The 12347-nt window shown below is 43.9% G+C and overlaps 1 protein-coding gene across 1 annotated transcript in view; it reads right to left on the bottom strand.

Moving 5' to 3' along the window:
- The window catches only part of LOC118383952 (collagen alpha-1(XI) chain-like), a 164846-nt gene that overhangs the window by 4540 nt on the left and 147959 nt on the right, over window positions 1-12347 (bottom strand).

Genomic DNA, 12347 nt, shown 5'->3' with positions numbered 1-12347 from the left:
GTCTGCTAAAGGGCATATATTATATTATTATTATTATACCTGTGGCCCCACAACACCTCCTGGAGAGGGGGAGAGTCTTTCCTTGAGAAACCCTGGAGAGAGAGAGAGAAGAGAGAGAGGGAGAGGGAGAGGGAGGGAGGGAGAGAGGGAGAGGGAGAGGGAGAGGGAGAGGAGAGAGAGAGAGAGAGAGAGAGAGAAAGAGAAGAGAGAGACATCAGTGGATGGATAGGTGTATTTAGGTAACTTCTTGTGACCTCTAACCTCTACTCACCGGCTCTCCTCTCTGACCTGGATGACCCGGAAGTCCATCTTTCCCCGCTGGACCCTACACACACACACACACAGGAAGGGACATCACAGTCACACAATTCAACATCCTGTTACACTACAATGACAGTGTGTGTGTGTGTGTGTGTGTGTGTGTGTGTGTGTGTGTGTGTGTGTGTGTGTGTGTGTGTGTGTGTGTGTGTGTGTGTGTGTGTGTGTGTGTGTGTGTGTGTGACACTCACGTTCGGTCCCTTGGGTCCTGATTCCCCGTTCCGTCCTTGTGGCCCTTGAGGCCCCTAGACAACACATAAATGAATCAATCAAACAGTCAATCCGTTAATTAATCAAACACTTATCCAACCAATCAAACACGTAATTCAATTAATTAGCCAATTAACAAATCAACCAATCAACCAGTCAACAAATATACTAATTAACAAATCAGCCAATCAAATAATTAACCAATCAATCAATAAACCGATCAATGAGACATGACGTTCCTGTCCTTACCCTGTCTCCAGTTGGTCCATTGGGTCCATCATGTCCAGAGGAGCCCTGTGACAGACAGCACGGAAGACATATTTAGCGAGTGTTTCTGCGTGTGTAACGAAATGCTTATGTTCCCAGCTCCGACAGTGCAGTAATATCTAACAATACAAGGCAATACAGGCAAACCTAAAAAGTACAAGAATGGAATCAAGAAATGTAGAAATATTAGGACGAGCAATGTCCGAGTCCGGAATATAAATCTATATGTACAGAATGTATTCAGACCCCTGGACTCTGTCCACATTTTGTTACGTTACAGCCTTATCCTAAAAATGATTTATTTTTTAAAATCCTCAGTAATCTACACACAATACCCCATAATACCCAATAATGACATCACAATACCCTATAATGACATCACAATACCCTATAATGACATCACAATACCCTATAATGACATCACAATACCCTATAATGACATCACAATACCCTATAATGACATCACAATACCCCATAATAATAAAGGTTATGATAAATTTTTGCAAAATTTATAAAAGTAAAATATAAAAATAAACATATTTACATAAGTATTCAGACCCTTTGCTATGAGACCCGAAATTGAGCTCAGGTGCATCCTGTTTCCATTGATCATCCTTGAGATGTTTCTTGATTGGAGGAGTCCACTTGTGGTAAATTTTATTGATTGGTCATGATTTAGAAATGCACACACCTGTCTATATAAGGTCCCACAGTTGACAGTGCATGTCAGAGCAAAAACAATGCCGTGAGGTCGAAGGAGACAGGATTGTGTTCAGATCTGGCTCAGGTTCAGATCTGGGGAAGGGCACCAAAACATTTCTCCATTATTCTTAAATGGAAGAAGTTTGGAACCACCAAGACTCTTCCTAGAGCTGACCGCCCGGCCAAACTGAGCAATCGGTGTAGAAGGGACTTGGTCAGGGAGGTGACCAAGAACCCGATGGTCACTCTGACAGAGCTCTATAGTTCCTCTGTGGAGATGGGAGAACCTTCCAGAAGGACAACTATCTCTGCAGCACTCCAGCAATCAGGCTATAATGGTAGAGAGGTCAGACGGAAACCACTACTCAGTAAAAGGCACATGACAGCCCACTTGGAGTTTGCCAAAAGTCACCTAAAGACTCTCAGACCATGAGAAACAAGATTCTCTGGTCTGATGAAACCAAGATTGAACTCTTTGGCCTGAATGTCAAGGAGGAAACCTGTCACCATCCCCATGGTGAAGCATGGTGGTGGCAGCATCATGCTGTGGGATGTTTTTCAGCGGCAGGGACTGAGACTAGTCAGGATCGAGGCAAAAATGAACAGAGCAAAGGTACAGAGATATCATTTTTAAAATTGGATTTGCTAAAATGTCTAAAAATCTAGTAGTCTATAAGTTAATAGTATAGTATACAGCATAGTAGTCTATAAGTTAATAGTATAGTATACAGCATAGTAGTCTATAAGTTAATAGTATAGTATATCGTATAGTATTCTATAAGTTAATAGTATAGTATATTGTATACTAGTCTATAAGTTAATAGTATAGTATACAGCATAGTAGTCTATAAGTTAATAGTATAGTATACAGCATAGTAGTCTATAAGTTAATAGTATAGTATATCGTATAGTATTCTATAAGTTAATAGTATAGTATATTGTATACTAGTCTATAAGTTAATAGTATAGTATGTTGTATAGTAGTCTATAAGTTAATAGTATAGTATATTGTATTGTAGTCTATAAGTTAATAGTATAGTATATTGTATAGTAGTCTATAAATTAATAGTATAGTATATTGTATAGGATTCTATAAGTTAATAGTATAGTATACTGAGGTTATGCTCCATATGGCATCCTATTCTCTATGTAATGCACTAATCTAAAGTAGTGCACTATGAAGGGAATAGGGTACCCTTACCAAAGGCACCCTATTCTCCATGTAGTGCACTACTTTTTAGGGTGCCATTTGGGACGCACTCTGTATTACTGCTGGATAGAGAGATTATGATGACCTCATAATGATTAAAATGAGTTGAACTCTGACCTTTCCCCCTGTCTTCCCCGTTGGTCCCTTGGCACCCCGGCCCCCACGCACCCCCTGCCGGAAACACAACAGTATTACACACACAGATAAACACGCATAGGCAGAGACAAATACACACACACACACACACACACACACACAACACACACACACACACACACACACACACACACACACACACACACACACACACACACACACACACACACACACACACACACACACACACACACACACACACACACACACACACACAGATAAACAAACCTAAGCACCTTGCCTCATATCTCTTGACGCCGAAAAGGCCTTTGACCAAGTTGAGTGGCCCTGTCTATTCAAGGTCCTACAGAAATGTAACATTGGAGATGGGTTCACAAATTGGATCCAGCTTTTATATAGGAACCCCTGTGCCAGAATACTCACTAACCAATCATTGTCGCCCGATTTAACCTCAACAGGGGACAAGGCAGGGTTGTGCGCTGTCGCCTATGCTCTTCGCCCTAATTATCGAACCGCTTGCTCAGACGATTAGATCTCATGCAGCAATACACGGCTATAATACTAAAGACACTCTAAATAAGATCTCCCTATACGCAGATGACATCCTCCTCTATGTAACAGAACCCCAGGCTAGTATCCCAGCTATTCTTGATGTGATCAATTTGTTTGGTACCTTCTCGGGATACAGAATAAATTAAAAAACGTGTCATTGTTTTGTATGTCGTGTTTTGTATTATTTGTTCTGCACCCAGAACAAAACTGAACAAAACCCAGAACTCTGGGTCTTGTTGTTCCTGTCTGCTCTTTTATGTTTAGATAAGAATTGTATACCTGTCATGTATACCTCCTATACACCATTCTTGTGTGTGTTTAATAAAAAAAAATATTAAACACACACATTTGAAAAAACCTAAGCAGACACACACACACAGTACATCACACACGTACACACACACACACACAGACAGTACTCACACACACACACACACACACACAGACAGTACACACACAGACACACACACACACACACACACAGACACACACACACACACACACACACACACACACACACACACACACACACACACACACACACACACACACACACACACACACACACACACACACACACACACACACACACAGACAGTACACACACACACATGTACACACACAGACACACTCACAGACCCTCTGTCCTGCACTGCACCACGGGACCCTGTGGAAGAGAAAACAGGACAGACCTTACCATGGGTACACCATACAGACTGTTACCATGGATACACCACTGAGTACCTGACAATATACTGTATACTATACCTGACAATATACTGTATACACTGTACCTGACAATATCCTGTACCTGACAATATACTGTACCTGACAATATACTGTATACTGTACCTGACAATATACTGTATACTGTACCTAACAATATACTGTACCTGACAATATGACAATATACTGTATACTGTACCTGACAATATACTGTACCTGACAATATACTGTACCTGACAATATGCTGTATACTGTACCTGACAATATAATGTATACTGTACCTGACAATATACTGTATACTGTACCTGACAATATGCTGTATACTGTACCTGACAATATACTGTACCTGACAATCTACTGTATACTGTACCTGACAATATACTGTACCTGACAATATCCTGTATACTGTACCTGACAATATACTGTACCTGACAATATACTGTATACTGTACCTGACAATATACTGTACCTGACAGTATACTGTATACTGTACCTGACAATATACTGTACCTGACAATATCCTCTGAACGCTCCTAGACGGAAACACTCTGAACTCTCCTAGAGCGAAACACTCTGAACGCTCCTAGAGAACACTCTGAACGCTCCTAGAGAACACTCTGAACGCTCCTAGAGCGAAACACTCTCAACGCTCCTAGAGAACACTCTGAACGCTCCTAGAGAACACTCTCAACGCTCCTAGAGAACACTCTGAACGCTCCTAGAGAACACTCTGAACGCTCCTAGAGAACGCTCTGAACGCTCCTAGAGAACACTCTGAACGCTCCTAGAGAACAGTCTGAACGCTCCTAGAGCGAAACACTCTGAACGCTCCTAGAGAACACTCTGAACGCTCCTAGAGCGAAACACTCTGACACGCTCCTAGAGAACACTCTGAACTCCTAGAGAATTCTGAACGCTCCTAGAGAACACTCTGTCTCCTAGAGCGAAAACTGAACGCTCCTAGAGCGAAACCTGAACGCTCCTAGAGAGAAACACTCTGAACGCTCCTAGAGAGAAACATACTGAACGCTCCTGAGAACACTCTGAACGCTCCTAGAGAACACTGAGAACATCTGAACGCTCCTAGAGCGAAACACTCTACCTGAGAACATACTGAACGCTCCTAGAGCGAAACACTGAAACTACCTGAGAAACACTCTCAACGCTCCTAGAGAACACTCTGAACGCTCCTAGAGAACACAATAGAACACTACCTGACAATCCTAGAGCGAAACACTGTATACTCAACGCTCCTAGAGAACAATCTGAACGCTCCTAGAGAACATACGCTCCTGAACACTACCTGACTCCCAGAGAACATCCTTGAGAACACTCCAAGAGAACACCTGAACAATATCCTAGAGAACACTCTGAACGCTCCTTGAGAACACTCTGACTGCTCCTAGAGAACACTCTGAACGCTACCTAGAGAACACTACTGTCTACTGTACCTGAACACTAGAGAATATACTGAACGCTCCTAGAGAACACTCTGAACGCTAGAGAACAGTCTGAACGCTCCTAGATAACGCTCCTGTACTCTGAACGCTCCTAGAGAACACTACCTGAACGCTCCTAGAGAACATACTGAACCTAGAGAACACTCTGAACTCTCCTAGACAAATACTGAACCTAGACAACACTCTGAACGCTCCTAGAGAGAAACTGTACCTGACAATATACTGAGAAACACTCTGAACGCTCCTAGAGACATGCTCCTAGAGAATACTCTGAACGCTCCTGAGAATACTGTACCTGAACGCTCCTTGACAACATACTGAACGCTCCTAGAGCAAACACTCGAAACTCTCCTAGAGATACTCAACGCTCCTAGAGAACACTCTGAACGCTCTCCTAGAGAACACTGAACGCTCCTAGAGAACATGAACGCTCCTAGAGCGAAACACGGAACTCTCCTAGAGAGAAACACTCTCAACGCTCCTAGAGAACACTCTGAACGCTCCTAGAGAACACTCTGAACGCTCCTAGAGAACACTCTGAACGCTCCCAGAGAACACTCTAACGCTCCTGAGAACACTCTGAACGCTCCTAGAGAACACTCTGAACGCTCCTAGAGAACACTCTGAACGCTCCTGAGAACACTCTGAACGCTCCTAGAGAACACTCTGAACGCTCCTAGAGAACACTCTGAATGCTCCTAGAGAGAAACACTCTGAACGCTCCTAGAGCGAAACACTCTGAACGCTCCTAGAGAACACTCTGAACGCTCCTAGAGAACACTGAACTCTCCTAGAGCGAAACACTCTGAACGCTCCTAGAGAACACTGAACGCTCCTAGAGAACACTCTGAACGCTCCTAGAGAACACTCTCAACGCTCCTAGAGCGAAACACTCTGAACGCTCCTAGAGAACACTCTGAACGCTCCTAGAGAACACTCTGAACGCTCCTAGAGAACACTCTGAACGCTCCTAGAGCGAAACACTCTGAACTCTCCTAGAGCGAAACACTCTGAACTCTCCTAGAGCGAAACACGCTGAACTCTCCTAGAGCGAAACACTCTGAACGCTCCTAGAGAACACTCTGAACTCTCCAAGAGCGAAACACTCTGAACTCTCCTAGAGAGAAACACTCTGAACGCTCTTAGAGAACACTCTGAACTCTCCTAGAGCGAAACACTCTGAACGCTCCTAGAACGAAACGCTCTGAATGCTCCTAGAGAACACTCTGAATGCTCCTAGAGAGAAACAGTCTGAACGCTCCTAGAACGAAACGCTCTGAATGCTCCTAGAGAACACTCTGAATGCTCCTAGAGAACACTCTGAATGCTCCTAGAGAACACTCTGAACGCTCCTAGAGAACTCTGAACGCTCCTAGAGAACACTCTGAACGCTCCTAGAGAACACTCTGAACGCTCCTAGAGAACACTCTGAACGCTCCTAGAGAACACTCTGAACGCTCCTAGAGAACACTCTGAACGCTCCTAGAGAACACTCTGAACGCTCCTAGAGAACGCTCTGAACGCTCCTAGAGAACACTCTGAACGCTCCTAGAGCGAAACAGTCTGAACGCTCCTAGAGCGAAACACTCTGAACGCTCCTAGAGAGAAACACTCTGAACGCTCCTAGAGAGAAACACTCTGAACGCTCCTAGAGAGAAACACTCTGAACGCTCCTAGAGAACAATCTGAACGCTCCTAGAGAACACTCTGAACGCTCCTAGAGAACACTCTGAACGCTCCTAGAGAACACTCTGAACGCTCCCTGAAGAGAACACTCTGAACTCTCCTAGAGAGAAACACTCTCAACGCTCCTAGAGAACACTCTGAACGCTCCTAGAGAACACTCTGAACGCTCCTAGAGAACACTCTGAACGCTCCTAGAGCGAAACACTCGGAACTCTCCTAGAGAGAAACACTCTCAACGCTCCTAGAGAACACTCTGAACGCTCCTAGAGAACACTCTGAACGCTCCTAGAGAACACTCTGAACGCTCCCAGAGAACACTCTGAACGCTCCTGAGAACACTCTGAGAACGCTCCAAGAGAACACTCTGAACGCTCCTAGAGAACACTCTGAACGCTCCTTGAGAACACTCTGAACGCTCCTAGAGAACACTCTGAACGCTCCTAGAGAACACTCTGAATGCTCCTAGAGAGAAACACTCTGAACGCTCCTAGAGCGAAACACTCTGAACGCTCCTAGAGAACACTCTGAACGCTCCTAGAGAACACTCTGAACTCTCCTAGAGCGAAACACTCTGAACGCTCCTAGAGAACACTCTGAACGCTCCTAGAGAACACTCTGAACGCTCCTAGAGAACACTCTGAACGCTCCTAGAGCGAAACACTCTGAACGCTCCTAGAGAACACTCTGAACGCTCCTAGAGAACACTCTGAACGCTCCTAGAGAACACTCTGAACGCTCCTAGAGCGAAACACTCTGAACTCTCCTAGAGCGAAACACTCTGAACTCTCCTAGAGAACACTCTGAACTCTCCTAGAGAACACTCTGAACGCTCCTAGAGAACACTCTGAACTCTCCTAGAGCGAAACACTCTGAACTCTCCTAGAGAGAAACACTCTGAACGCTCTAGAGAACACTCTGAACTCTCCTAGAGCGAAACACTCTGAACGCTCCTAGAACAAAAACGCTCTGAATGCTCCTAGAGAACACTCTGAACTAGAGAGAAACAGTCTGAACGCTCCTAGAACGAAACGCTCTGAATGCTCCTAGAGAACACTCTGAATGCTCCTAGAGAACACTCTGAACTCTCCTAGAGAGAAACTCTGAACGCTCCTAGAGAACACTCTGAATGCTCCTAGAGCTCCTAGAGAACACTCTGAATGCTCCTAGAGAACACTCTGAAGAGAGAACACTCTGAACGCTCCTAGAGAACACTCTGAACGCTCCTAGAGAACACTCTGAACGCTCCTAGAGAACACTCTGAATGCTCCTAGAGAACACTCTGAACGCTCCTAGAGAACACTCTGAACGCTCCTAGAGAACACTCTGAACGCTCCTAGAGAACACTCTGAACGCTCCTAGAGAACACTCTGAATGCTCCTAGAGAACACTCTGAACGCTCCTAGAGAACACTCTGAACGCTCCTAGAGCGAAACACTCTGAACGCTCCTAGAGAACACTCTGAACGCTCCTAGAGAACACTCTGAACGCTCCTAGAGAACACTCTGAACGCTCCTAGAGAACACTCTGAATGCTCCTAGAGAACACTCTGAACGCTCCTAGAGAACACTCTGAACGCTCCTAGAGAACACTCTGAATGCTCCGAGAGCATAACGCTCTGAATTTAGGAACGCCCAGAGTGCACTCTGGCACTCCAGATTGAATGTATGAACACGCCCTATTGTAAAGCCTCCCTCTACTACTCACCCTCTTCCCCTTCTCTCCCAAAACTCCAATAGATCCAGGAAAACCATCCGAACCCTGTTGGGATTGACACACACAGAAACATTACTGCTACGATCAGACAATGTGTTAGCCTTCTCTGTTACTGCTACGATCAGACAATGTGTTAGTTACTGTTACGATCAGACAATGTGTTAGTTACTGCTACGATCAGACAATGTGTTAGTTACTGTTACGATCAGACAATGTGTTAGTTACTGTTACGATCAGACAATGTGTTAGTTACTGTTATGATCAGACAATGTGTTAGTTACTGTTACGATCAGACAATGTGTTAGTTACTGTTACGATCAGACAATGTGTTAGTTACTGCTATGATCAGACAATGTGTTAGTTACTGTTATGATCAGACAATGTGTTAGTTACTGTTATGATCAGACAATGTGTTAGTTACTGTTACGATCAGACAATGTGTTAGTTACTGCTACGATCAGACAATGTGTTAGTTACTGTTATGATCAAAGACAATGTGTTAGTTACTGCTATGATCAGACAATGTGTTAGTTACTGCTATGATCAGACAATGTGTTAGTTACTGCTGCTATGATCAGACAATGTGTTAGTTACTGCTACGATCAGACAATGTGTTAGTTACTGTTATGATCAGACAATGTGTTAGCCTTACTGTTACTGCTACGATCAGACAATGTGTTAGCCTTCTCTGTGTTACTGCTACGATCAGACAATGTGTTAGCCTTTCTGTTACTGCTGATCAGACAATGTGTTAGCCTTATCTGTTACTGCTATGATCAGACAATGTGTTAGCCTTCTCTGTTACTGCTACGATCAGACAATGTGTTAGCCTTTCTCTGTGTACTGCTACGATCAAACAATGTGTTAGCCTTCTCTGTTACTGCTACGATCAGACAATGTGTTAGCCTTCTCTGTTACTGCTACGATCAAACAATGTGTTAGCCTTCTCTGTGTTCCTGCTACGATCAAACAATGTGTTAGCCTTCTCTGTTACTGCTACGATCAGACAATGTGTTAGCCTTCTCTGTTACTGCTACGATCAGACAATGTGTTAGCCTTCTCTGTTACTGCTACGATCAGACAATGTGTTAGCCTTCTCTGTTACTGCTACGATCAGACAATGTGTTAGCCTTCTCTGTTACTGCTACGATCAGACAATGTGTTAGCCTTCTCTGTTACTGCTACGATCAGACAATGTGTTAGCCTTCTCTGTTACTGCTACGATCAGACAATGTGTTAGCCTTCTCTGTTACTGCTACGATCAGACAATGTGTTAGCCTTCTCTGTTACTGCTACGATCAGACAATGTGTTAGCCTTCTCTGTTACTGCTACGATCAGACAATGTGTTAGCCTTCTCTGTTACTGCTACGATCAGACAATGTGTTAGCCTTCTCTGTTACTGCTACAATCAAACAATGTGTTAGCCTTCTCTGTTACTGCTACGATCAAACAATGTGTTAGCCTTCTCTGTTACTGCTACGATCAGACAATGTGTTAGCCTTCTCTGTTACTGCTACGATCAAACAATGTGTTAGCCTTCTCTGTTACTGCTACGATCAGACAATGTGTTAGCCTTCTCTGTTGTTACGATCAGACAATGTGTTAGCCTTCTCTGTTACTGCTACGATCAAACAATGTGTTAGCCTTCTCTGTTACTGCTACGATTAGACAATGTGTTAGCCTTCTCTGTTACTTTGATCAAACAATGTGTTAGCCTTCTCTGTTACCTGACAATGTGTTAGCCTTCTCTGTTACTCCGATCAAACAATGTGTTACCCTGAGATCAGACTGTTAGCCTTCTCTGTTACTGCTACGAGAGACAATGTGTTAGCCTTCTCTGTGAGAGCTAGAGATCAAACAATGTGAGCCTTCTCTGGAGAAGAGATCAGACAATGTGTTAGCCTTCTCTGTGTTCCTGGAGATCAGACAATGTGTTAGCCTTCTCTGTTACCGATACGATCAGACAATGTGTTAGCCTTCTCTGTGTTCCTGCTACTCTGAGTTCTGTTACTGCTACGATCAAACAATGTGTTAGCCTTCTCTGTTACTGCTACGATTAGACAATGTGTTAGCCTTCTCTGTTACTGCTACGATCAAACAATGTGGAGCCTTCTCTGTTACTGCTACGATCAGACAATGTGTTAGCCTTCTCTGTTACTGCTACGATCAAACAATGTGTTAGCCTCTCTGTTATGCTACGATCAATGTGTTAGCCTTTCTGTTACTGCTACGATCAGACAATGTGTTAGCCTTCTCTGTGTTCCTGCTGTTCCTGCTTCAAACAATGTTACGATCAGACAATGTGTTAGCCTTCTCTGTTACTAGATTAGACAATGTGTTAGCCTTCTCTGTTACTGCTAGATCAGACAATGTGTTAGCCTCTCTGTGGGACTGCTACGATCAGACAATGTGTTAGCCTTCTCTGTGTTCCTGCTAGATGGGACAATGTGTTAGCCTTCTCTGTTACTGGGACGATGGGACAATGTGTTAGCCTTCTCTGTGTTCCTGCTAGATTAGACAATGTGTTAGCCTTCTCTGTTACTGCTACGATCAGACAATGTGTTAGCCTTCTCTGTTACTGGACAATGTGTTAGCCTTCTCTGTGTTAGCCTTCTCTGTTACTGCTACGGACAATGTGGGACTAGTTAGACTTCTCTGGACGATCAGACAATGTGTTAGACTGCTAGATCAGACAATGTGTTAGCCTTTCTGTTACTGGGACAGACAATGTGACCTTCTCTGTTAGTTACGATCAGTGGGACAAGTTAGCCTTCTCTGTTAGTGAGACGATCAGACAAGTGGGACAGTCAAACAATGTGTTAGCCTTCTCTGTTACTGGGACAGTCAGACAATGTGTTAGCCTTCTCTGGGACAGACAATGGAGCCTTCTCTGTTACTGCTACGATCAAACAATGTGTTAGCCTTCTCTGACAGTGGGACAATGTGGACTTCTCTGTTACTGCTACAGATCAGACAATGTGTTAGCAGTCTCTGTTACTGTACGGACAATGTGAGCCTTCTCTGTTACTGGACATCAGACAATGTGTTAGCCTTCTCTGTTACTGCTACGATCAGACAATGTGTTAGACTCTGTTAGTACGATCAGACAATGTGTTACTCTGTTACTGCTACAGATCAAACAGTCTGTTACAGGGGACAGTTAGACAATGTGTTAGCCTTCTCTGTTACTGCTACGACAGACAATGTGTTAGGACTTCTCTGGACAGATCAGGGAATGTGTTAGCCTTCTCTGACAGTGATCAGACAATGTGTTAGCCTTCTCTGACTGCTACGATCAGACAAGTGTTAGGTTACTGCAGTGGACAAGTAGCCTTCTCTGACAGTGCTACGATCAGACAATGTGTTAGCCTTCTCTGTTACTGCT

Source organism: Oncorhynchus keta, chromosome 10 (assembly GCF_023373465.1).
Source record: "Oncorhynchus keta strain PuntledgeMale-10-30-2019 chromosome 10, Oket_V2, whole genome shotgun sequence".
Lineage (NCBI taxonomy): Eukaryota > Metazoa > Chordata > Actinopteri > Salmoniformes > Salmonidae > Oncorhynchus > Oncorhynchus keta.
Note: the sequence above shows the minus strand (reverse complement) of the source record. Positions and strands in the feature narration are given on the sequence as shown.